Consider the following 27,860-nt stretch of genomic DNA (forward strand, 5'->3'; position numbering starts at 1 on the left):
TTAAAAAATTGTCCAACCTATTAAATTGTACATTTTTAGAAACCAGATTGACCAGATGAAAAGAATAATGCTTTAATGCTTCAAAAGAATTGGTTGAGGTGTTTCTGGGGAAAAAAGAAATTTATAATTGTCAATTTTCTTACTTCGTATGTTTCCATGGAACTGGTCACCATTTTGAAAATTTCAAATGTTGAATACATAACTTCACTTTTTGATTAATAATATTTATAAAGTTTTAGTAAGGTTGTCTACTGAGACTGTCTGAAAAAGCACATATAGGACATTCATAGAAAGGATTCGTAACAATGTGCCGACCCCACCCGTATAATATAGGCATGGTATTTTATTTCCTGGAAAATTGGCTTTTTAGAAGATCGCACTGTATAACTACCGCATGATGTATTTTCTGCGGTACTCCAATTTTTACATTATTTTGCTCACATGACGAATCTGCAATGATTACAATCGAAAAAAAATTCTGCATATATTAATTAAAAATTTTTGTTATAATGCAATTTTCTTCTGTCATTAAGAGTGTTTTATCATGAACATGAATTGAAAATAAGTTAATTAATCGGCGAATCGCTTTTTCAACCTAAATACATGAGTCACAAAGGTGTCCATTTTATTACTATAACTAATGACTGCATTATTTTTTTACAAATCAGATATTCAGGATTTTATTGCCAAAAACTATCTATATTTAAACATTAAACATTGAACAAGGGACCCATAAGCATCAAAGGTCAAGCCGAGTAACTGTTGCATCTTTTATCTAATTAGCCTTCAGGACATTGTTAAAACACGACGACTTGATCCAATAAAATACTTAAGTATTCCTCCCTAAACCCCATCCACAGCTTGTCGAAATGCAGCGGCAATTTAGTTTTATATTTCTACTCAACTGTTCCATGGACTGCGTTGTTATGTAATTATTAGGGATGTCAACGAATAGTCGACTATTCGACTATCAGTCGAATGGACCGACGATCGAATAATGAAACGACATTCGAATATTATCATAATTATATAAATGCAATAAAAGAGTGATAACGTGATGGAATTCTCATCACAAAATTGAGAAACCGTCTTTCCTCAGAGACAGTCGATAAGATAATTTTCCTCAACAAAAAACGGCTGATTTTCCATCTACGTATGGAAAGTACAGTATTTATAAGTGCTTCACTAGTGCCGCGTACTGCGGGAATTATTTATCAGTAACTGCCTGTGTTGTTTTTGTAATTAATTACCCACCAATGTACTAGGTTTTGTTTGTAAAATTATAAATTGGACTTGATCTTATACCATGTACCAATTATTTTTTGCTATTTTAAGATTCAAGCGCAAGGAAGAACCATAACTGTGACATGTTTTGACACCTCGATAATTATCAAAACAATTCGCTTACATTTTAAACTTTATAAGGACATTTTGATAGCCAGAGCAAACAATAACCGAATAAGCAGCATCTAACTGTTCAACAATTTCACAGGCACTTGACGTGTGGATAGTGAGAGATTAACCCCCCTCCCCCCAATTTATTTCATAATAATCTTAAAAAAAAATATCTCCTGGCAATTCTTTTTCTTTGCTAACTTAAATAAAAACTGACTGCATGTGCAAACCGATTTATGAATTCTATTGACGGGGAAATCATACATTTTGGAAAATTTGGTTTTGAAATTCAAATAATCATGCTATCCACGCGTTATGTTGCATAAATTTTGATGTTACTTTTAAATAGATTTTAGTAAAAGGGTTTCTGAATTATAAATAAATCATGTACCAGTGAAGTTTCAAATACAATTTTATTTTCAGGAAATGTTCCGAATATATTCGACTATCGTTGGAATAATGCAATCGAATAATCGACTAAGGAAAATAAATATTTTGACATCCCTAGTAATTATATCTGAGAGTGATTTCAGTTTTGATCACATAACCAATGAAGTAAATTTCGTAATTAATAAAAACATTTTCACTTTGTTACTTAATTTTTTCTTAAATGAAAATTTCTCAAACGTAAAGAAATGAGACATAATTTCTTAATATAAATTTCTGCCATTTGATTAAAATCAGTTTTTGTATATTGGAATCTTACACACAACGTTCTGTACAGGAGTTGGAGTAACTTTGCATTATGTTTGGTTGGTGGCTTTTTCCTCAATGACCGCTTGTTGTTTTCACATGTTCAAAATGTTCAATTCCACAGGGTTGATTTTAGAAGATAAACATAGAACATTTAGAATATATATAACATTAATCATAATATTATAAATCATTATAATTATTCTATACAACGCGTTATCTGATTGGTTCTAGATTATCACGTGACAGGGCCATAAAACTTCATATTTCCCTGTCGTCGTCATGCTACCTCTTCGGAGACCTAGTGCATTTTCCCGCAATAGTTATCGTTCGTTGAACGAAAACCCCCGAGAGTAGTTGACGTCACAATAGCCTGGTTCACGTCACAAATCTGTAAATTGTTTCAGTGACACTACGTTAATTAAAATCGATAGTGAATTTAAGAGCGGTGCCGAATTTAAAGTTTATGTTTTTTTTTGAAGTTTTTGCTTGTTTCGGTATAATAAACAATTTATTGCATGATCGTGAGGGAAATATGAAGGTTTATTCAGCCAAGAAATATTATATTCCCTTCGGGCAAAGTCCTCGGAGAATATGATTTTTCTTGGCTGAATAAATCTTCATATTTCCCTTACGATCATGCAATAACTGTATAATATGCCCTGCTTTTATAGTTACTGTGAACATTATTGTTTTGTTCTCGGTTTATAATAATGGATATATTGGTTATGGGTTACAAAATTTTTTTATTGACCATCTGATTTCACGTTTGTTATCATTTATTCTGCCAGTGAGTATTATGTGTGTCACAAATACAATATTTTTCATTGGTACCATTATTTCAATCAAGAAAGTTCCAAATGTCCCTGGGAACAAAGCAATGAGAAGTGAATTTTTGATTTTTTTTCTCTCGCCTGTTCACTACCACTGGAGTGACCTGGACTTTGCAAGTCATTGATGGTTTTATTCCTTTTACAATCTTTACATTTATTTCATCGGTTATTAAAAGCTTACATGGCATGGGCGGATACAGGATTTGTGATTAGGGGGGGCGTGGATAACTTTGTTCAGGCAGGGGGTCTGGGTGCCGCCTTAAGGCCCCCAGTGGGTCCAGGGCGAAGCCCTGGTGGGGGCCCAGGGGGCGAAGACCCCGGAAGCTCCTGGATTTTCATGAATTTTAAGATTAAAACCAGGCACAAAAACAGTGGTATTGATTAGTTATGTACACTATGATATTTTCACTTTTTAAAAGAAAAACACACACACACACACAAACCAAAAAACAAGATATGTGTGTTGGGTAACTTCGACCGCACACGAGGTATTTTCGATCGATGCGCAAATATAAACGAAATTATTCGCGTCATCTCTAATTTAAATATATATATATATTAATTTAAATTATTCTGTTGTACAACTTAAAAGATTGTGAAAAAATGCTGACATAAAAAGTAATTTTCAAATGTACCTAATTTGAAGACATTAAGTGCACAAGGTCATGGTGCCTAGAGACTGATTTACCGATTTGTCAAAGCATGCTAACAATACACCTGTATATACACCTGTACATGTATATGCGCAAGCATCTAAACCGCATGTAAACAGAGCAGATGATTTTTTTTCACTGTTATAGAACTAGTTAGGTCTTTCCACCTTTCTGTGGAAAGACCTATTGATATTCTTCTGTTTATTAGGTCTTTCCACCTTTCTGTGGAAAGACCTATTGAAATGCTTATGTTTATTATTATTATTTTTCCGTTACCGCCTTTTGAACCGAAGGACTTTTCGAAGAACTTTATAGTTCATGATACTCGACATCAAAAGTTATTTCGAAAAACTACCCAACGAGTATGACCTATGACCCCTTTCGGAGTTCTTGCCCTTTGAACGAAAAACCTTGTTATCGCTACTCCTTCGAAACCATAAACCGTAGAGATACAGAACCTTCACCAATGTTTTCGACTACTCGAGAGGACTTTTCAATCTTTTCATTGCGAAACGATTTGTCGAGCCCTTTAATAAATTACTGCCCCTGAGAGTTTTTGATGTTTACGAATAATGACAAAATTCTCTAAACGATAAGTCGTAAAGACATGGGACCAACTGCATTAGATTTTGTGACCTCTGACCTTGAATTTTTGTGAAGGTTAAAGGTCAAGGTCATTCAAAATTTGAGAAAATTAGCTTTTTTAATATCTCTTTTGTCTTTCAACATATACTGAATATCTTTGCATCTATAATATGTCCTTCTAAAACTATTTCAAAGATTTCATTCTTGTCCCCCGAGCTTGACCCATTCAAAAGTTGTCACCCCTTGTGCAACAAAACCTTGTTATCGCTACTCCTCCGAAACCGTAAACCGTAGAGATTCCAAACCTTCATCAGTGTCTTCGACTCATTTAGTACTCTCTTCATTCTATCATTGCAAAAGCATTCTTTGGTCCCTTGCATGAGTTACTGCCCCTGAAAGTTTACGCTGCTTACATTTAATGAACTTTTTTTAAAACAGTGTATCCTAGAGACATGGGATCAACTGCATGAGCATGTTCGACCTTTGACCTTGAAATATAAGTCAAGGTCAAAGGTCAAGGTCATTTAAAAACATTAGAAATTCCTTATATATGTGTAAAATATGGCAATTTACCAAATGACCTTGAACTTTGACCTTGACCTTTCACCTTGACCTTGGGTCAAATGGAAAAGTAAGGACATGCATTCAGCTCCAGTATCAGGTAAAAACATAGAAAAGTAAAGATTTCTCTCTCTTTTTTTTTTTTTGTAATGACTTTGACCTTGACCTTGACCCAAGGTCACAATCAGGCTTAAGGATGTGGAAGTAGTTACAATTCTTAGTTTAAAAGAGGCATAAAATAAATAATTAACCTCCCCCCCCCCCTTCTTAAAAAAAAAAAATCATCACATCAACAACAACGTAGAATATTTCTGTCAAATTCAAACCAGACCTCGGATCGACACCATATTTGGTACAATTGTAGACCATATTTGGTACAATTGTAGTATAGACCTCAGAGAAAGTTTCTGGAGAGTTTTACGGTGAGTCCTATAAGTTTATAGAAGTCTTGAAGTTTCACGGCAAAAACTACAAGTTCTGTTGTGTTTGTAATTAAAGTGCAGGTGAACGAAGAAATGATCTAAACCTTTTATCGGCTATTTCTTCAGATGTCGTTAGCAGCATTCGATTCTCCTGATATGATACGACATTTTAATACCAAGCATTCTCTCTTTCTTTTACATTTGGAATTTATTTGATTTTTATTTAGAATTAATCAGTTTCCAGAAATAGCGATTTTCGGTAGATTAAAAACAATTCTCGCTTTCATTGTCGTCTTTCCCTTCTAAAAATGCACATTGGGAGTTTAATTTGTGATACACATATTTAATTTAACCCAAAGAAATGCTTATTTAAATGTTTCATAGTTATTTCAGGATATTCAGTCAGAAATGTTAAAATCCGAACCCGATCTTTTAAGCTTACAACAAAGCTATTTACAAAAAAAATCAGCATGCTCACAATATCGATGAATCGGGCTACAGTCCATTAATACATTTTCATTAGGGAACAGTGTTAATGTTTTCTTACGCAGCCCGTCCCTTATTATTTAATATACTGCTTGCAAATTCAGGAACTATTTCCTTTTACGGAACTTCTTTCTTCCCCTACCGATTCTTTCTTCTATAGTCTTAAACAATTAACTTACGAATGATATCAGAATGCGTGGCCGAATGGTTAGCGCACCTGCCTTTCAATCCAAGGGTTTTGGGTTCGATCCCTGCTGGAGGAGCAATTTTTTTTCCCCCATTTTTTGCATTTTTCTACTTTTTCTAAACCCAAATGACACCGAAACACTTAAAAAGGTGGAAAGGCCTCTAATTGTTCTCTGAACAATTAGTCTCCTAGTTATTAGGTCTTTCCACCTTTCTGTGGAAAGACCTATTGATTTTCTTCTGTTTATTATTATTAGGGTCTTCCGTCTTCAGCGGAAGACCCTTCTATTATTCTTCGGTTTCTTTTTTACCTTTATTAGGGTCTTCCGTCTTCAGCGGAAGACCCTTCTATTATTCTTCGGTTTCTTTTTTACCTTTATTAGGGTCTTCCGTCTCCAACGGAAGACCCTTCTATTATTGTATTGTTTCTTTTTCACTTTTATTATTATTAGGGTCTTCCGTCTTCAGCGGAAGACCCTTCTATTATTCTTCGGTTTCTTTTTTAGGGTCTTCCGTCTCCAACGGAAGACCCTTCTATTATTGTATTGTTTCTTTTTCACTTTTATTATTAGGGTCTTCCGTCTCCAACGGAAGACCCTTCTATTATTCTATTGTTTCTTTTTCACTATTATTAGGGTCTTCCGTCTCCAACGGAAGACCCTTCTATTATTGTATTGTTTCTTTTTCACTTTTATTATTATTATTATTATTCCACTTTTTCTTTACAATTTTTGTGCAGAAGATATCTCGCAAACGGTTTGATCGATTTTCATGAAATTTTCAGGGGTTATGCCTTTTGATCTGAAGATGATCCTTTTTTGTTCAAATCCTTAAAATTCACTTCCGGTCGGAAGTTATCGCCCTTTAATCGATTTTCAGATAACCATTTTGTCGACACAAAAACTAAAAAACGGCAAAAGCTAGAGTGCTGAAATTTTCAGCGATTATAGACGACATGTTGAAGTTTTGCACCTGGGTTTTCAAATTTTCCGGAAGTACCTAGTATGGAAGCTCGGTAGGGGTCGAAATTTAGGACATGAATCAGAAGTGAATTTTCGAGACATTTTTTATCATATCTCTAAAACTATAGAGATTTTTTAAAAACATATTGAATAGAAATTGTGTAGAATTACAAGATCTTTTATATGATATCAATGAAAAAGGGCTGACTCATCACATTAGGGGCCGAGAGGGGCCGAAAGTCTTTAGTCAATAGCTCCTTAACGATCAAAATTTTGTAATGCATTACTGAAGCAAAAATGTTTAACTCAACAATTTACAACTATATATTATAAAATTTACATCATATATTACATAATTAGGGGCCATTAGGGGCCAGAATGCAAAATCTTTGACGTTTTATATTTCAAAAGTTGGAAATATTTTGATAAGCAATATTGAACAAAAGATGTTCAAAATAATGTTCTTAACAATATGCAACGTTTCATTTTTCTCTAAACGTCCCAATTAAGGAGTTAAAGGGCCGGCCCCTAAATACCTCTTTTGCTAATATCTCGGAAACGAAAAAGAATTTCTGAACAGTTGTTGAACAAAAAGTGTTCAAAATCATAAGAGCTTTAAAGTGGTATGAAGAAAAAGGGGCTGGCCCCTCAAAATAAGGGCCGAGAGGGACCGAAAGTCTTTAATCAATAACTCGTTAACGATCAATATTTTGTAATGCATTACTGAAGCAAAAATGTTAATATTAACAATTTATAGCTACATATTATGATATTCACATTATATGTTACATAATTAGGGGTCATAAGGGGCCAGAATGCAAAATCTTTAACGCTATATATATCAGAAAGTGTGAAATATTTTGATATGCAATACTGAACAAAAGATGTTCAAAATAATGTTCTGAACAATATGCAACCTTTTATTTTTTGCTTAACGTTCCCAATAAGGAGTTAAAGGGCCGGCCCCTAAATACTTCTTTTGCTAATATCTCGGCAAAGAAAAAGAATTTCTGAATAGTTGTTGAACAAAAAATGTTCAAAATCATAAGAGCTTTAAAGTGATATGAAGAAAAGAGGACTGGCCCCTCAAAATAGGGGCTGAGAGGGGCCGATAGTCTCTGATGAATAACTCTTTAATGGTCAACATTTTGTAATTAATTACTGAAGCAAACATGTTTATCTCAACAATTTACAACTATATATTATAATATTCACATCATATGTTACATAATTAGGGGCCACAAGGGGCCAGAATGACAAATCTTTGGCACTCTATATCCCGAAATTGGGAAATATTTTGATAAGCAGTGTTGAATAAAAGATGTTCAAAATAAGGTTTTAAACAATATGTAACCTTTTCATTTTTGCTAAACGGCCCCATTAAGGAGTTGAAGGGCCAGCCCCTAAATATTTCTTTTGCATATATCTCGGAAGCGAAAAAGAATTTCAGAATAGTTGTTGAAAATGTTCAAAATCATGAGAGCTATAGGAAGATAGCAAGAAAAAAGGACTGGCCCCTCAAAATAGGGGCCAGGACGGGCCGAAAGTCTTTAATCTATAACTTTTTAATCATCAATATTTTAATACACACTACTGAAGCAAAATTTTCGTCTTAATTTATTTTTATCATTATATTTGAACAAAAATCTCAGTCAAATTCTGACCTCATCTTATCAAAAATCGGACGGAAGACCTACTCGTTGCTCGCAACGAGATCGCATCTAGTTATTATTCTTTTTTTTTCTTTACAATTTTTGTGCAGACGATTTCTCGGAGATGGCTCGATCGATTTACTTGAAATTTTCAGGGAAGATGTATCATTGTCTGAAGCTTATACGTTTTTTTTCAATTTTTTGAAAATCACTTCCGGTCGGGAGTTATCTCCCTTTTATCAAAATTCAGAGGACCTCCTTGTCTGCGATGGAACTCAAAAACGGCTTAATCTAGAGCGCTGAAATTTTCAGTGATGATAGAGGACATGTTGCCATTATGCACCTGGGTTTAGATATTTTCCGGAAGTGCCTAGTATGGAAGCTCGGTAGGGGTCGAAATTTAGGACACGAATCATGAGTGAATTTTTGAGACATTTTGTGTCAGATCTTTTAAAGTATAACTATTTTGTTAAAACATATTGAACAAAATTTGTGCAGAATGACAAGATCTGTAATATGATATCAGGAAAAAAGCGCTGACTCATCACATTAAGGGCAGATAGGGGCCAAAAGTCTTTAATCGATAACTCTTAAACAAGCAATATTTTGGTATCCATTACCGAACAAAAATATTTATCTTAACAATTTACAACTAAATACTATTATTTTTACGTCGTATGGCAGATAATTAGGGGCCACAAGGGGCCAGAATGCTTAATTTTTGACGCTTTATATCTCGAAAAGGGGAAATATTTTGAAAACCAATATTGAACAAAAGTTGTTTAGAATGATGTTCTCAACAATGTGCATCCTTTGGATTTTTCCTAAACAGCCCCTATAAGGACTTAAAGGGACGGCCCCTGAATATTTCAAGTCTACATATCTCGAAAATGAAACGAAACTTCTGAATACTTGTTGAACAAAAAGTCTTCAGAATTACAAGACCTTTCATATGATATCAAGAAAAAGGGGCTGACCCATCAAATTAGGGGCTCAGAGGGGCCAAAAGTCTTTCATCTTTAACTCCTTAACGTTAAATATTTTGATATTAATTATTGAAGCAAAAATGTTCATCTTCACAATCTGCAACTATATATCTGAAAGTTTTCTTCAAATATTACGTAATTAGGGACCATAAGGGGCCAGAATGCTTAATCTTTGACGCTTTATATCTCGAAAAGGGGAAACATTTTGAAAAGCAATATTGAACAAAAGTTGTTTAGAATGATGTTCTCAACAATGTGCATCCTTCAAATTCGTATCTCATCTTATCAAAAATCGGACGGAAGACCCACTCGTTGCTCGCAACGAGATCTCATCTAGTTATTATTATTTTTTTCTGTCCAAATTTTGTGCAGACGATTTCCCAGAGATGGCTGGATGGATTCACTTGAAATTTTCAGAGCTGATGTATCATGATGTAAACCTAATACATTTTTTTTAATTTTTGAAAATTCACTTCCGGTCGGAAGTTATCGCTCTTTAATCGAATTTTTAGTGCCCATTTTGTCTACACAAAAACTCAAAAATGACAAAAGCTAGAGTGCTGAAATTTTCAGTGATAATAGAGGACATGTTCTAGTTGTGCACCTCAGTTTTCAAATTTTCTGGAAGTGCCTAGTATGGAAGCTCGTTAGGGGTCAAAATTTAGGACATGAATCAGGAGTGAATTTTCGAGACATTTTTTATCATATCTTCAAAACTATGAATATTTTCTTAAAACATATTGAACAGAAATTGTGTAGAATAATAAGATCTTTTTTTTAATATCAAGAAAAAAGGGCTGACTTATCATATAAGGGGCCAAGAGGGGCCAAAAGTCTTAAATCCATAACTCGTAAACGATCAATATTTTGTTATACATTACTAAAGCAAAAATGTTTATCTGAACAATCTACAACTATATATTATGATAAAAATCTCATATGTTACATAATTAGGGGCCATAAGGGGCCAGAATGCTAAATCTTTGATGCTTTATATCTCAAAAGTGGGAAATATTTTGATAAGTAATATTGAACAGAAGATGATCAAAATAATGTGCTAAACAATATGCAATCTTTCAATATTTGCTAGGCGTCCCCATTAAGGAGTTGAAGGGCCGGCCCCTAAATGTTTCCTTTGCATATATCTCGGAAACAAAAAAGAATTTCTGAATAGTTGTTGAACAAAATGTGTTTAAAATCATAAGAGCTTTAATGTGATATCAAGAAAAAGGGGCTGGCCCCTCAAAATCGGGGCCGATAGGGGCTGAAAGTCTTTCATCAATAACTTTTTAACAATCAATGTTTTGTAAAATATTACTGCAGCAAAAATGTTCATCTGAGCAAACTACAACTATATATTATGTTATTCACATCATATGTTACATAATTAGGGGTCGTGAGGGGCCGAAATACTAAATCTTTGACGCTTAATATCTCGAAAGTGGTAAGTATTTTGCTAAGCAATATTGAATAAAAGATATTCACAATAATGTTCTGAACAATATGTAACCTTTCAATATTTACTAAACGTCTCCTTTAAGGAGTTGAAGGGCCGGCCCCTAAATATTTCTTTTGCATATATCTCGGAAACGAAAAAGAATTTCTAAATAGTCGTTGAACAAAAAGTGTTCAAAATCATAAGAGCTTTAAGGTGATATCAAGAAAAAGGGACTGGCCCCTCAAAATAAGGGCCAATAGGGGCCGAAAGTCTTTCATCAATAACTCTTAAACGATCAATATTTTGTAATACATTACTAAGGCAAAATAGATCATCTTCACTTTCCTTAACTATATAACATGTTGTTGGCATCATATGTTACGTTATAAGGGGACATTAGGGGCCAGAATGCTAAATCTTTGAAGCTTTATATCTCGAAAGTGTGAAATATTTTGATAAGCAATATTGAATAAAAGATGTTCACAATAATGTTCTGAAAAATATGTTACCTTTCAATTTTTGCTAAAGTTCCCATTAAGGAGTTGAAGGGCCGGCCCCTATTATTTCTTTTGCAGATATCTCGGAAACGAAAAAGAATTTCTGAAAAGTTGTTGAACAAAAAGTGTAGTAGAGGCCAAGACGGACCGAAAGTCTTTAATCTATAATTTTTAATGATCAATATTTTGTTATAGATTACTGAAGCAAAATTGGTCGTCTTAACAATTTATTTATATCATTATATTTGAACGAAAGTCTCAGTCAAATTCTTATCACATCTTATCAAAAATCGGACGGAAGACCCACTCGTTGCTCGCAACGAGATCGCATCTAGTTAGGGTCTTCCGTCTTCAGCGGAAGACCCTTCTATTATTCTTCGGTTTCTTTTTTACCTTTATTAGGGTCTTCCGTCTTCAGCGGAAGACCCTTCTATTATTCTTCGGTTTCTTTTTTACCTTTATTAGGGTCTTCCGTCTTCAGCGGAAGACCCTTCTATTATTCTTAGGTTTCTTTTTTACCTTTATTAGGGTCTTCCGAGCTTCCTTCGGAAGACCCTACTGTTATTCTACTGTTTCTTATTATTATTATTATTTTTTCCCGCCGATTTTCAGCAGGCGATTTCTCGGAGACCTTTTGTCCGATTGCTATGAAACTTTCAGGGTAGATACAATGTATTATTGCCTAAAAACGGTTTTTTCAAATTTTTGATATATACCCCCGTTCATGAGTTATTGCCCTTTAATCGATATTTGGAGGGTCTCTTGTCCAGTAGAATTCTCAATAACGACACATGATATTTGCATGAAAACTGGCGAACTTGTAACTAATACATTGCAGATGCGCAGAACATCAAAATTGTAGGCTAATTTTTTTAAGTTCGGTAGCTATGTGACGGCAAGTTTTAAGAATTATTTTTCTATGAAATTTTGCTGCTTTTTGTTTAATAACTTTTAAACTGATAAAAATTTGGTAAGACATATAGAATAAAAGTTGTGTGTAATTACGAGAGCTTTCAGATAACATCAAGAAAAAGGGGCTGGCCCCTATATTCAGGGGACAGCAGGTCATAAAAGTATTTTTTGGATGGCTAAAAATATTAAAATATTATGAAAAAATTTGAATGACATAATTTCTAACATATTAAATCTTGTCATGTGGTATAAAGAGAAACAAGCTCCGAGCTATATTTTATTCTATTTTATATAATAATTATTCGAGAATCGTACAGGAACAAGTTGTCTACAAACCAGCCACGCCTTTTAGGGCATCGTAACACATGCTTGTACGGTTTTAGATAGTTGTTGTGTTTTAAATAAATTGTTTTGATTCGATTTCTCTGTTTTCTGTTATTTAAATCATTTATAAATGCAAGTTATTTACACAAGTAAAGGTAAATCAACATTTGCAAATGCATCCGTATAGAAAGAGTCTTAATCGGGGCCTCTTGTTTGTAACCTGGATGTAAACAATCACGAGCGGCATTGTGGGAAGAAGACACTAAAGACCCGATATACGAAAAACGTGATTTGATCTGATGCTTTGTTGGCAAATATTTAAAAAAAAGTGTAGTTTAGTATAGCATAATGCTTCATAATCAATAATTTTTAAAAATAAATCATGTTTAACACTCAATCTGATTATTTTATTTTTTGAAAAATCATCAGGTCAAATATCAGGTCTTTAGTATATCAAGTCTTTAGTACGTCCCCGAAAGTAGCCATGCAAGTCGGAATTACAGACAGAAAATGACAAGAAAATATGTGAAGTTGACAGTTGTACATTTTCTTAACGTACGAGCCGTATGTAGACAAGCACGTTTAATCCACATCTACGAAGCAAATAAAATCCTTGGTTGCGTACAGGGAGCATTAGTTTTAAAGGGATATATATATATTCTTGCGCAAATTGTTTACGAGGAAATTCTGACGATCACATTAACAGCGATGAACAGTCTTGTGTCGGAGTTTTCCTTGATAAATGTAGCGAGTGATGAAAGAGTTCACGGTGACATTTTAATATATGATTGGCGTGGACCATGGAAATGAAGGTTAGAATTTTTCTTATCTAAAATTTAACAGCTGCTTACAGCACTGATGTTTACATGTATATGCCAGCAAATGTATAAATGTACGCACAAACACTGATGTATGTTATCTATTTTATGGTTCAGTCTCTGTCTGTTAGCCCTGACATGACATTGTCAAATCCCCATTGCTTTACCTTATATTTAAATGCATGAGAGCATGTAATTTCACCAAGACTTATTTTTTTTATTGAAACAAAAAAAATGCAAAAATTCAACAATACACTATCTAAAATACTACATGTATAAACATGATAATTATTGTTATATATTCTTCAACAAGTATGAATAGCTGTTATAAATAGGGCCTTAATTAATATTATAATTTGTTATACCTTTAAAAATTTGTTCTTATATAAATCTATACCAGTGTACACTCAAAATGTCTAACATTTCCAAGGTTTTATGAGCAATCATAAAAAAATCTATGTTGAACCGCAAAGTGAGATATTGAACCTGTCGATGAGATCATTGGACTGCTTACATATTACAGTGTGCGCGGGATTAGTTAAATCTCATTTGCATTCGTTGGTGTTCGAAAGTTACGGAATTGACAGAGTTTTACCTCAGTGCTGGTAAAGGAAATTTACATCACGGAAGCCACTACAAAATACATGTATGTCAAACAAAAAAAGAAAGTAAAAGATATAACAAAACATTTATTGACCGTGTTCTCGGGGTAAAATGCAATTTGCTGACCCCTTGAACCAAACTGTTTCCCTTCGGCCTAATGGCCTCAGGCAAACAGTTTGGTTCTTTGGTCCGACAAAACACATGTTGCCCTCGAACCCAGTTAGTAAATGTGTATTATTATTGGAAAATCTCAAAAATGTCACTCAGTTAAATTGCAAAAGAAATTTGGAAATATATTTATACATAAAAGTTCGAATTATTTCTGTGATAAGACTGCAGGATTGATTTGTGTTTTGTTTATTGCCCCTTCAATTTTTTTTAGTCATATTATTATGCCACCACTTGCTGGTGGAAGCCTGCAAATATAGACCTGTACTTGACACTTATGGCCTTTGGGAAGTGAGGGATCTTTTTCGTGCCAGCACCTTCTGTGACACAGAACCTCGGTTCATACGGTTTCATCCGAGGAACCTATCTCCACATCCAGCTGTGGGATTCGAACCGGCAACGTAAGGATCAGCTTCTTACTGACACTTTGATTGATTGTATGTTGTTTTACATCTTACTTGAGAATTTTTCTCTCGTATAGAGACATTACCACATACTGGTGAAGGGCTTCAAACATAGACCTTAATACTTGGCACTAAGGTCCATTGAGCAGTGAGGGTTCTTTATTGTCCCAACATCTACTGTGAGGTTTTTAAGGTCTCATCTGAAAAACCTTTGACTTTCATTCTAATGCTTGGCGCTTGGTGAAGGAACCTTCATTACCTGTATGTTTATGTCTTAGGTTAATGACACAGCAAATGAGAATCAAGCCAAGGCCTGATTACAAAATGAGTGCCCTACAACTAGGCTACCATTACAGATAATGAACTAGATTAATTACCATGTAAAACATTGTTTAGTAAAAAATTAGTTCTTGAAATTAGAAAATAGAATTTTTTATGATTGGGGTATGTAAACTTAGAGTGGTATTTGGGTTATACAGTAAAACACGCTTACTGCGAACAGACTTAAAAAAGGAATTGAAGCATATAGTGAAGTGATTTTCATTCCCTGTGGTTTTTAAACATACTGAAAACTAAACTGAAAAATGAATACATTTATAATGAATCAAAATTATTTGTCCCTGGCACTTATAAGCATGTTTTACTGTAATGACAAAATAATGGGGATTTGTTTTCACAGTGGCTGTATATTGTGAATAATTTAATAAGTCGATAGCAACTTTTCAGTTTTAAACTAATCTCGTTCAAGCAGATGCTTGTCTGTCTCCGTAAACTCCAACGAGCAGGAGTTTATGGAGACAGTCGAGCATCTGCTTGAATGAGACTAGTTTTACACATGCTATCTACATGATCTAAGTGGTAATTTTTTAAAAAAAAATATGTATACTGGTATATTATTTAAAAAGTACATATTATACAAAAAATACCGACTAACCAGTTATGAAAATCATAACCCGTCATCCCATACTAAACCGGTTACTATATTTCTGACTGATTAGATGGTTACCCAGTTGACCATTGCCATCCCTAATAAATTTTTTACATGTGTAAGTTATGTGCATTTCCTTTGTGAAATCATGAAAAAAAAACCTCCTAATTAATCCCTATTTATATTATATTTTGTAATTGACTGCATGTAAACATCTATTTAATAGAGTACTTTTTACAAATAATACACGGAAAATGTGACAGTATCTTTGAACTCTGTTTGATGGTTTCATTAGGGGTGTCAATGAATATTCGAGTACTCGACTATCATTCAATCATTCTGACTATCGACTAAAATTTGTTAAGTCGGTTGTTCGTTTAAAATTTGCTACTCTTAAATTCAATGTAAAAAAAAATTGGATCTGCTCAGTTCATTTATTAATGTATCAGTGTTCAAACTCAGGGAAAGGCTTAACCAGTCTTTGTTAATTGTTCAAAGGAATTTTGTTGTTCGACAAACATGCATTGGCATACTTTAAAAGATGCAAAAAATCTCATAATTAAAATTTTGTTTTTATAAGAGCTACACTTTAATTGTTTAACAATCACGGGTCACTGACAAGACACATTCAAATGGCTTCAGGTAAGAAATCAATAACAGGTAAGAAATCAATAACAGGTACATGTACTAGCAGCAGGAAAAGAAAGGATAAATACGAGCATTTGATGTACTGTATATAGATAAAATGTGCAGTCAGTGATTTTTTTAGAGCCCACTTGGGGCCGAAATTCGGCCCCAGTCCCAATTGAAATTATGCCTGTATTTTCCCAAAATGTAATGGAAGTTTTCCCAAAGAAAAACTTACAAAATATGTGATCAAATTTAGTTTGTTTATTGCATGTTTTTCAAGCAGGTTTTGTTGTTCAGGTGGCAGGGGATAGTTTCGTACTAAAGACCCGGTCAAATTTCTTAAAGAATTGAGATATCCCCTGTTTGATGTGATATTTATGTAGAAAAATGATTAGAATAATTATGGGACACATTTGCATTGTAGCAGAGTGCTTGCTGAAATTAATGATGTGCAACATGTAGGTGTCACTATGACGCTTATATACAGAGCTGTAAATGCGAACCTAAGACACATGGTCAGTTGCAGAGGAAATTCACTGAAAAGCAGTAGGCCTTAGAAGAAGGTGTGTATCTCAGAGGAAAGGTGAATGGCCCCATATCAATTGGTGAATTTTCATTAGGGCATGCATTAATTTACAGACTACTGGGTGTTTTATCCTGCTCGCTCGGGCCTGGGGATGGGTTGTATGGGTATGACTGAGGCCCAAATCTTGGAAAAACAAGCCAAAATTTGATGTATTTTTGGTACATGTGCACTCTACTAGGCAAATTACATGTAATTTGTTGACATAATTTGTGAGCCATGGGCATATGAAGTGTAATTAATTAGCCCCTGGAAAATTGTCCCCATGTACATGTTTTTATGGATCGCATGTATATGTGTACCCCCTCGTCACATGTTTGGCATTTTAAAAAACTATCCTCTGCCACCTTCAAGAAAACACCAATTTTCAGAAATATGTAATTTAGTCTAATTCTTCTCTAAATAAGTTTATTGATGTATGCCATTTTCAAAACTCACCATATTTCTTTTATTTGACTCTTATTCATTTAGGTAGAGAGACCTAAACACAAGGGGGGTAAACCTTTCCCAGTACACATTTTCAAAGAGTTTGAAGCATCAGCTTAACAAATTTTAACAGAGTAAGGCAATTTTTGTCTGAGAAAAATTTATTTGTTTGAAAATAATAGTTTGGGCACTGTCACATATATTTTATCAAATTTTGATGCAATATCACTTAGTATTAATTAAAATTAAAGGGGCTCAGTTATTGCGATATCACTCAAATTATAAACTTACTCTTTTTTATATGTATTTTCACTAAATATCATTATTTTGAGAAAAGAATGAGTCAGTATGCAAAAATATCAGTTCACAGAACCACATTTATTCAAAGAATTGCTGTGCTTTAATTTTTTTTCAAATTAGACCCATCTTACTATTGATAATTACATAAAAAAAAATACCCCCCTCCCCTTCATTTTCCCCCTCATTTGTCTTCTATAATGTGATAGAACTTAAACTTTTCATTATTTTCATATAGATTATATATTTTTCTTTAAATTATAACAAAACAGATGGTCTTTTTGCATATTTAATGAACAAAATATCAGAAATATGTACATTTTCATGTAATTATTGGATTCTACTAAACACCTGAAATTTACTCACAAATGCCAAGTAAGGACAAGATGATCACTTTAATTATTCAGGGGAATCAAATGCATGTATTTGATAACTCAGATACATTGAAATTGAATGGAAATATACTCAGAAAAAGGACAGTCAGTAAAATCAGATTTCCACAGTATATTTTCTATAGAATCAGGTAATGGTTGGAGGGGTAGGGTAGATAACTGCAATTTTCAGGATACTTCTTCTTGAACCTTTAATGCAAGAGGGGTTTTTGTATATTACAATAAATATCCTGAAAAATAGATTAGGTTTTCTTTTTGCAAATAAGCTATAGATGTATAAATTCAAGCAATTAAGAGGTAAAATGGGATTTCTCAAAACATCAAAAATAGGAGAGTATGTGTTTCATGTGAGTACATTTCATGAAGGCATGCAATTCTTATTGAATTTTTTATATGTAGCTGCATTTGAAATTGATCAAAGTTATCATTAAACACTGTTTTGATAAGAAATAGATTCTTTTGGATTGTAAGAGTTGGTCATTTTTAAAGAAACACAAAGAATATGGGGTTAAGGTGGTTGACCGACAATTGGTGGGGTCACTTATTGCCTCTAACTTTTTTATTTTTCATTGAAATAAGACATTTTAAGTATATTTTTACTCAGAATTGATTGCACTTTCTAAATATGGAAAGTTATTTTAATTAAAAAGCAAACTTTGAAAGTTAAAGGTGGCAGGGAATAGTTTCGTACTAAAGACCCAGTCAAATTTCTTAAAAAATTGAGATATCCCCTGTTTGATGTGATATTTTATGTAGAAATATGATTAGAATAATTATGGGACACATTTGCAGTGTAGCAAAGTGCTTGCTAGAAAAAATGATGTGCAACTTGTAGGTGTCACTATGATGCTTATCATATACAGAGTTGTAAATGCGAACCTAAGACACGTGGTCAGTTGCAGAGGAAATTCAGCTGAAAAGCAGTAGGCCTTAGGAGAAGGTGTGTATCTCAGAGGGAAGATGAATGGCCCCATATCAATTGGTGAATTTTCATTAGGGCATGCATTGATTTACAGACTACTGGGTGTTTTATCCTGCTTGCTCGGGCCTGGGGATGGGTTGTATGGGTGCGACTGATGCCCAAATCTTGGAAAAACAAGCCAAAATTTGGGGAGACCCCAGGTGCATTTTTGGTACATGTGCACTCTACTAGGCAGATAGGCAGATTACATGTAATTTGTTGACATAATTTGTGAGCCATGGGCATATGAAGTGTAATTAATTAGCCCCTGGAAAACTGTCCCCATGTACATGTTTTTATGGATCGCATGTATATGTGTACCCCCTCGGCACATGTTTGGCATTAAAAAAAACTATCCTCTGCCACTTCAGCCAAGTTGGATTTCTTCATAATTAGATAATTCATACCACTATTGTTCTTGATGCAAGTAATTAGATAATCCATACCAAGAATAGTCTTGATTAGTTATAACAATTGTTTGTTAAAGTAATACAAAGACAAAAACAAAGCTTTTTGACAATGCTTTTTAAGTGATTGGGCTTTCTGGGAGATTCCCAATTTAGCCTAATTGATGCTGAAATTCCCAATTCTGAGGGCCCCAGCCCCTAGTCCCAAAGTACTGAAAAAAAGGCAGTAAATATTATATTTGAAATGAAATACATTTGATACATATATTTATTACTACGAAAATGTTAATGATTCAATAATTTGTTGTATAATGGTTATAACGTAGTTTAAATATTGTACAGGCTAGCAGTCTCTTAAAGACAAAAAGGAAAATGACATGAAAAATTAATTTAAATTTCAACGAGTACTCGACTTTCATTTGACTAAAGCCTCTGACTGTGCGACTTAGCTGTCCGAGTAAAATTAACATCGCTATTTATCATTTATGAGTTGTACAGTTTTTTTTTTTATTTTAAATGAGAAATTTCAATTTCTTTTGGATAGGTGTGACTGCCGTCTGATAACTGAAATTTGATACCAAGCATGACCATATTTGCCAGAAGAGCATCTGTTTGGAGATGACAAAGAATAAGCAGCATAGTGAAATTTAAACAGTCACACAAGGATAAAAGTCCTTCCATCTAGGATTATGGACACATCAGGCCTTAATACATTAAGAACTTGTAATATATGTATTTTTACAAAAAATTTTAGAGAGAACTGCTATTTTGGCATATACAACAACAAATGTTAACATATGTGCATATTTCAAATGACTTCAGTGCTAAGGGCATGTACATGAACGAGGATTGTTAGAAAAGTTTGCGGACACATTGATTTAAGGAAAATTTACTGTGCACTTTGAAAAATGACCTGTCTGAAGAAATACTTTTTTAATAGCTCGGTGCTCTCCAAGACTTTCAATGACATTGCAATTCTCAACTTCTATAATTAGCGATGAAACAGTCATAACCCCTCTAATTTAATTCAAAATTTTGCAACATGCCCTCTTTGAATATTGTAGCGACATGTAAAATATCATTAATTTTTTTGCAATACAACAGTGCAATTTTTTATTTCAAGAAATTGGTCTGATTTCAATATAGCTTTGATTACAAATAGACAACTCTAAGATACATAATTCTTTTTATCTTTTTAGCTCTTGTGAGCCAAAGGCTCAAAGAGCTAATGCTATGGCCATTTGTGCGGTGTATGTAAACTTTTTAGCTCACCTGAGCTGAAAGCTTAAGTGAGCTTTTCTGATCACCAGTTGTCCGTCGTCTGTCCGGCTGTCTGTCTGTCTGTCCGTCCGTCTGTAAACTTTTCATATTTTCATCTTCTTCTCAAGAACCACTGAGCCAAATTTAACCAAAGTTGGTACACAGCATCCTTGGGTGAAGGGGAGTTTGTTAAAATGAAGGACCAACCCCCTTTACAAGGGGAGATAATCAAGAGAAGACAAAAATAGGGTGGGGTCATTAAAAATCTTCTCAAGAACCACAGGGCCAGAAAAGCTGAAAGTTATGTGGAAGCATCCTGGGGTAGTGTAGATTCTAAATTCTTCAAATCATGGCCCCAAGGGGTAGGGCGGGGCCACAATAGGGAATCAAAGTTTTACATTGAAATATATAGGCAAAATCTTTAAAAATCTTCTTCTCAAGAACCACTGGGCCAGAAAAGCTGAAACTTATGTGGAAGCATCCTGGGGTAGTGTAGATTCTAAATTCTTCAAATCATGGCCCCCGGGGGTAGGGCGGGGCAACAACAGGGAATCAAAGTTTAAAATATATAGGCAAAATCTTCAAAAATCTTCTTCTCAAGAACCACTGGGCAAGAAAAACTGAAACATATGTGGAATCATCCTGGGGTAGTGTAGATTCTAATTTTTCAAATCATGCCCCCCGGGGGTAGGGTGGGGCCGCAATAAGTATTACAAGGGAGGGAGGGTCTGGTGAAGAACAGCAAGGCCAAAGTAACTCAGGTGAGCGTTGTGGCCCATGGGCCTATTGTTAGGATATGGGCCATAACTCAAGAACCCCTTGGCCAATTATTGTCAAATTTGTCACAGTGTATCCATGGCCCAAGGGCTCCCGTTAATAGTAAACTTAGGGTTGTGACCCTTAAACAAGGGGAGATAATTAGGTAAATAAAACCAAAAGTACTGGTTGCTAAAAAATTGTCTTCTCAAGAACCACTGGGCAGATTATCACCAAACTTTCACAAAAGGATGAGGATATATTGTAGATTAAAATTTGCACAGGGAATCGCTCTGGGACAAAGGGCTTGGTCTCAAGGTCACTTCAAAGTTGACCAAAAATTACATTTATTAAAATGTTGATATTTTGCTTACTATAAGGACTAGGATCATCAAATCTTGTCAGTTGATGCATCTAAGGACCTCGTATCATGTTGACTCAAAAGTAGGTCATGGTTACGTTCTTTTTAAATTTTGCAGCCATTCTTTTTCAAAATGATTTAGAGGCATATTTTAAACAGTTTCAGGCCTATTATCATCAAACTTTTTCAGTTGACAAATGACAGAATGAGACCACTATTCTTTAAATTTGCTTGTTGTGTCTTAGGCTCATAATTTACATTATATCTACTGCAATCAACTTCAATGGATTCAAATATTTTTAATGAATTCTTATTAAAAAAATTTACTTGAATATATGTGTAATATACATGTACATGTAAAAGATTATTTTAACATGTTACAAAAATTTAAATATATGTGTCTTTTCCCCCCTTGTAAAACATTTGAATAAATGAACCCAAGAAGTACAGTAAAACCATTTTTTCTCAATTTCAACTGGACCAAGATTAAACATCAAGATATCCAATGACTCCAGATAACCATGCAGGGTAAAAAACTTAAAGAATAAGGGGTTGGGAGTACCAACTCACTTCACCATATAAATGGTACATGTATTTAGATATCAGTTTTTGAGATAATGAAGTTTAACTTTTAAGTTAAAGGCTAAAAAAGATGTTATGTTAAAATTTTCCACAAGTGACACCGTGTCTTACTGAAATCATCCCTGTGCATTTCTTGTAAGAGTATTTTTCTACTTACTGATTGTCAAACAATGGATATCCTCAATCAGTAACACATTTGGATTACTTACTATGTAGTTATGCTGTGTAAATGTTTTGTCAAGCAATTATTATGACAGTGATGTAGCAAAACACTGATGATTCTGTAGTATGACATGTGCTACTAACATGATTGCATCAAAGATGTTAGATGAATAGAAAAGTCGAGAAATTAAAAATCAAAAGTCAAAGTTCAAGAAATGAGGGTCTGGGAGTATTAGTGTTTTGGATACAATTTCAGGAGTACTGTTGGAGAGAGTACAGTTGAATTATATATCCTCATGCTCACTCCAGATTCAGAGTTCCAGAGATGAGGTCTCTTGATATTTGGGTCAAAGAAGAAAGAGAATGTTAGCAAAGTTGACAATCTAAACAGAAACATGTAACCTTTAGGTGGAAATTAAACAAATATTTATCCTTTTATTACGACGTCAACTTACAAGCTAAGAAGGAAGACCCACTCGTTGCTTTGCAACGAGCTTTGCTCTAGTTATTATTATTAAGGTCTTCCGATTTCAGCGGAAGACCTTACTGTTATTCTTAGGTTTCTTTTCCACTATTTTTATTATTGTTTTTTTTTTCCTACCAATTTTGTGCACGCGAGTTCTCGGAAACGGCTCGCCCGATTTTCATGAAACTTTCAGATCTGATAGAGAATTAAAAAATCTAGATATATATTTTTTTATTTTGATGACGTCACTTCCGGTCCGGAGATTTTCGAGATTTGGTGATTTTAGAGGGTTAGTTTGTCCGGGCATTTTCAAGAAAAGCACTGAACACAGGAACGTGAAATTTTCAGTGATGATAGAGCAACATATGTAGATTTGTACTTGGAAGTTCATTTTTACCCGAAATACCAAACATCAACGTCCGCTACTGCCCAAATTTTTATCTTCTTTTTCCTACTTGTTAACTTTGATCCCTCATATCTTGCTTATTTCTCAAGGGATTTTAATAAAAATTTCAGAGTTTATAGACGTTACAAAACTCTATCAGAATAATATAATATTTTTCCAAAATCCACTTTCGCTTTCGAGTTATTTCCCTTTAAGTGAAAATTTAGGGTCTTTAATTTCCAGACAAATATTCCGAGACTACGAAAGTTGGAACATAAATACTACTGAATATAAGAAACAGAAGCAATGAAGTTGTGAACATTGGTTTTTGTTTTTTGATTTCTGCGTTCAAACTGCCGCTAGATAGGGGTAAAAAATTAGGACGCATGAAAGAGCAAAAATTGACACATGTTTTCCTTTGTATCTTTTAAATAAGAAATATTTTATTAAGACATGTAGAATAAAAGTTGTGTACAATTTAATTACCTTTTATTTGACACCACTAAAAAGGAGCTGGCCCCTTAAATTAGGGATCTAGGGCCCTTGAAAGTTTTTGCTTTATAACTCAAAAACGAGAAAATATTTCGATATGGCTGTCGATAAAAAGTTGTTCCTTTATACCTTCTTTGTCTCATGAAAATATTATTTTGTTCGAGTCTTGTGTATGGTAAGGAAAAAAAAGCTAGACCCGTAAACAAGGACCCGTTTTCATTTGGCTAGTGAAGAAGAACTCTTTATGCGTATAACTGAAATAAACTTGCCATAAATAATATATCTTTCAATGCTGTATCCTAATTTTTTTAAATTAGGCTTTAAACGTGCTCTTTGGTTCCTGTTCAGATTATTCGGTGACAACTTTCTCTCTTTATTGTGTTTTAAAATAAAGAACCTTCCAAGAGAGAAAGAGAGAGAAACAGAAAAAAGTACAAGTATCTTTTCTTTGTTCAAATATGAAAGCAAACAGTATAAACGCCAAAAAAATTTTAAGAGTCAATAATTCACAATCATTAACTGCATGATTCTTACATTCATCTGAACCCCAGATTCTATTCTGTTTACCGTTACGTAACCCATCCCTCGATCACGCGCGGCCGAGAAGATCTAAAGCGATCCACCGCGTGTGAAGCATTGACCCACAGTCGTAAACAAAATAAAAATCGGCCTATTAAGTCTATTTTGTAAACACGACAATTAATGGACAATTATTAATATCGAATATTTGAGATTATGTTGGTTTATCTTTGTTTTAAATTTGATCATGATACATGTAGCCTTAATCCAAAACGTCTAGCCAGGTTTTGTGTTTGTTTACAATTACGCAACCATTAACCATTCCTTCGATCGCTTGTGGTCAAAGCAGTCCATCGTGTGCATGTAAACCAGTGCGCAGTCATCAAACATTGTTGTTCTAAATCTAATTTATAACACAACGACTTACGGGAAAATATTATTTTCTTTAAGTAAATCGAATCTTTCAAATAAATTATCTTAATATCTTAGATTTGATTTAAGTACAAAACGCTAAGCATTTAATCAGTCTTAAATTTTAAATATTCGTTATCTCTATATTTCGATTGTTTTAACGTTACCAACAATTTATTTCCCATCTGCGGTTACTTTAATATAACCATTAAACACACAAACTTTGCGCTTTCTCTGCGTTTTGAAACAGTGAATCAATCCGTTTTCAACACAAATGTTTCCAGTCATTTTTTTTTCATCACAGGTTTTTATCATGATTATACCAACTTCAAACTTTTAAAGAGAATCTTCCGAATCATAAGGGTGACCAGTCTTACTTTAAAAATGATTCGTTGTTTTGAAAAGTAAACAATGAAATGAATTAAATATTGATAGGTAACTCCGTCATGTGGCCAAGGTCTGAACTTCATAAGCGACTTCTGTGTTGCACTATGCCTATTTATATTACAGGGTTGATAGTAAAGTTTCACAAAAATACCTTAAGAAAAAAAGCAATGAATTTTGTTTTTATAATTAATTCAAAACCCGTAAATTATCTTTTTTAAGTATAGTATGCTAACATCATAATTTTGTTGTGGGATAAAATATCGGTAGCGGGCTATACATGTAGATATCAATAAACCTATATCGTATGTCCAGAACTGTAAATTTCAGAATGCATATAACAATTTTTTTTTAAGTATCAATTGGGACGGAAAAGGTACACACCGGGAAAATTTTAGTATCACTTGAATACCCCGGTATCTAACTGCAGAACTGTACATGTAGCTTTCCGAAAAAAAAATAATTTATTGACGGACCGGAGTCTCTGGTCATCCATCCCATTTTTTTTTTTTTTTTTTTAGACCAGTGAACTTCAGTGCAGCAACTGAATATCACAAATTTATCATTCTTAATTAATACACTTTGACAACTTTATTTCAATTATTAAAATCATAATCGGCAGCCTTTGTATCATAAACTATTAAACTATTTGTATCGTTTACCGTATAGAATTGAGTATTTTCTTTCAAATAATTGACTTGTAACTTACGTACATTACTTTTCTGGGTTAGTTTTAAAACATACGATCGATCGATCGAGAGAGAGAGAGACTCATTTACTCATGTACATATATACCACGTAGTTCCTGTATGAAATATCGTCCAATTTTCTTAATTTTATTTACAATATCAATCATAATCTCTCTATTCTGTAAATCTATTTGTTGATTATTTTCAACTTCAATCACAATATGTACATGTAGTACTAAAATGAAGTCCATGCACGGGTGCTTTTGTACACCTGGAAATATTTTTTATTTAATCCTTCGTCCATGCCTTCCTCCTTCACGGAAAAAAGATTAATTAATAAATTAACCGAACGAGGTTGAAAAAATGCCGGACTATTTTTTTTTCTTTTCTCAAATTAACTGGATTGAATATACTTTTTTCATTTTACTGTACACGTGTCCGGAATAAAACTGCGTGGTTTGGGTTTGTCAAAATGTTTTTAGACCAAGATAAGTCAGTCGCAACTTCTCGGGCCTTTCCAACTAACGGAAAAAAACTTCGAAAGTATTACGTAGACCCCCCCCCCCTTTCCCAAACTTTGAAATAAATGACTAAAAAAGATCTTCCTTCTATGAAGGAAGATATTTTATCTGTTGAGTATTGAGTTTAATTTTATTGAATGTAAAGAACTCCGTCTATCCTTAATAAATAGGAAGCGACTCCATCTTGTATAAAATTTTTTAAAACATTCGGGGTTGTATTTCCGACCTCTGACGGAAACGCCCGAGATGATGCGATTGCGGAATCAGGATTTTTAAACATCTTCATTGGACAGTTTCGCTCATTTTGCACTACGGGGTTTTTGAAAAAAAAATGTGTTGATCGACATCCGAATAAAATGGTAATTAAATAGAGTGCCAAATATATCATTGGCGAAAATTTGTTTTATAAAAAGTGTTTCTTACAAATAGAGATTTATATATGTACATGTAGATAACCCTATTTATAAAATTTATTGGTTTTGTCTATAGCAGATGTTAATTTAGTTCTTAGCTGACATTAACTTACGTGTATAAATAAATATAAAAGCCAATTGTATGTATGTATGTATGTATGACACGGGACCTCGGTTTATACGGTCTCATCCAAAGGACCGGTCTCCATGTCCCACAGTGGGATTCGAACCCGCGACTTAAGGATCAACTCCTTACTTCGCGACTCTAGAGCAGACGCTCTAACCACTGCGCCACGTGGGCGACCCATGTAATTGTAACCAAATATTCCGAAGCAATCATTCATATTTATAGGACCAATAGTTGATTAAATTTCCTCTCATCAGTAAACGTATATCCCCCCCGGAAATAGATAAAATGCTTCCCTTCAGAGGTGAAGTTTTCAATCATTTTTTTTTGGGGGGGGGGGTGCGTCAAAACGTGGATCGTAAAAAATTGACTATATAAAAATAATTTCAAATTTTAATCAGTACCCCATCTCTCAGGGCCCGTCTGTCCCTCCAAGTTTGCCCAGGCTATGACTTTTTGGATTAACTGTAAGCTCATACTTGGTACAAAGATTGCCAATGATCCTAGGGTGTGTCATGGTCTTGATCCAAGGTCATTCCAGCAAATTCAAGGTCAGTGGAGAAAGAATAAATGTTTTGTCCGAGCCATTTATTTTTAATTGAGAATCACTGGAAGCTCATTCTTGATACAGAGATTGCTTGTGACAAAAAGGTTTGCTTCGACTTTGACAAAGAAAATTGTATTATTACGATCTAGACTGTAATTTTTTATGTTCGCACTTGATACAAAGATTGCTTATGGTCCGCCGGTTTTAGATGACTTAAGATAAGGTTATTTCAGCAAATTCAGGGTCACTGGCAGAAAAAGTTGTAAAATGCCTGTCTGGGATATGAATTTCTAAGGGGGAATCACTAGAACCTCTTTCTTAAAACAGAGGTTGTTTGAGATTGAGGGTTTGTCTTGACACCGACCCAAGGTTATTCCGTCAAGTTCAAGGATACTGACAGAAAAAAATTAATTTCTATTCATGCTATGATTTAGTAATAGAAAATCACTGGAAGCTCTTACTTGAAACAGAGATTGCTTATGAACGGAGGCTGTGTCATGACCTTGATCAAAGGTCTTTCTGGCAAGTTCAAGGTCACTTGCAGAGAAATAAAAAAAACATGTCCAGGCATAATTTTATTATT

At 34.0% G+C, this 27,860-nt stretch overlaps 1 pseudogene; it reads left to right on the forward strand.

The window, feature by feature from the left end:
• Nucleotides 1-1,155: 1,155 nt before the first annotated feature.
• Nucleotides 1,156-27,634, forward strand: LOC133179688 (uncharacterized; annotated as a pseudogene).
• Nucleotides 27,635-27,860: the final 226 nt, after the last annotated feature.

Source organism: Saccostrea echinata, unplaced genomic scaffold, assembly GCF_033153115.1.
Source record: "Saccostrea echinata isolate AGI-Se365-2 ecotype Australia unplaced genomic scaffold, CSIRO_AGI_Sech_v1 ptg000005l, whole genome shotgun sequence".
Lineage (NCBI taxonomy): Eukaryota > Metazoa > Mollusca > Bivalvia > Ostreida > Ostreidae > Saccostrea > Saccostrea echinata.